This window comes from Trichechus manatus, unplaced genomic scaffold (genome assembly GCF_000243295.1).
Source record: "Trichechus manatus latirostris isolate Lorelei unplaced genomic scaffold, TriManLat1.0 scaffold00475, whole genome shotgun sequence".
Classification (NCBI taxonomy): Eukaryota; Metazoa; Chordata; class Mammalia; order Sirenia; family Trichechidae; genus Trichechus; species Trichechus manatus.
In genome coordinates, this window is record NW_004444411.1 from 46,638 (window position 1) to 47,410 (window position 773).

Below are 773 nucleotides of genomic sequence, written 5' to 3' on the forward strand. Positions count from 1 at the left end.
GAGACAGAAAAGGGGCAACTTGGCAGAAGATTCAGTTTTGAGGGAGAAGAGGCAGTTCAGTTCTGGACATATGAAGTTTGAGATGCTTATTAATATCCAGGTGAAGACAAAGTAAATGGTCAGATATCAGCCAGTTCAGTGAAGAGGTCTGGGTTAGAAATACAAATTTGGGGAGTCAGCAGCACATAGATGGAATTTAAAGCAATGAAATCTACTTACAGCAGAAATTAAAATGTTTGCATTTTACTCCATAAGAGATGAGAAGAAAACAAAAACGAAGAAAGTGCATGCTATGGATTGACTTACGTCCCCCAAAAAGTTATGGTTGAAGTCTAAACCACTGTACTTGTGAATATGACCTCGTTTGGAAACAGGGGTTTTCTTTTGTTATGGTAATAAGGTCACATTAAAGTAGGGTGGGTCTAAAACCTAATCCCTTCTGAGTGGTGTCTTATAAAAAAAGAACAGGCAAAGAGACACACACACTGGGCAAAGACTCCACGTGAAGATGAAGGCAAATGAATCTACAAGCCCAGGAATGCCAAGGATTGCTGGCAGCTACTAGTAGCTGAAAGAGACAAAAAAGGACCTTCCCCTTGAGTCAACATCCTGAATTTGAACTCCTAGCCTCCAGAACCGTGAGAAAATAAATTTCTATTCTTTCAAAGCACCCACTTGTGGTTTCTGTTATGAAAGCACTAGATAACTAAGTCAGTACATTTATTTTTAGAACAGAAAATAATTATGTGGACCCTATTTAAATGCATTAAGAG

General features: G+C 38.7%; 1 protein-coding gene across 2 annotated transcripts in view; it reads right to left on the bottom strand.

Moving 5' to 3' along the window:
- Window positions 1-773, bottom strand: part of STARD3NL (STARD3 N-terminal like) — a 50,612-nt gene that overhangs the window by 41,866 nt on the left and 7,973 nt on the right. The gene's annotated exons all lie outside the window — the stretch shown is intronic.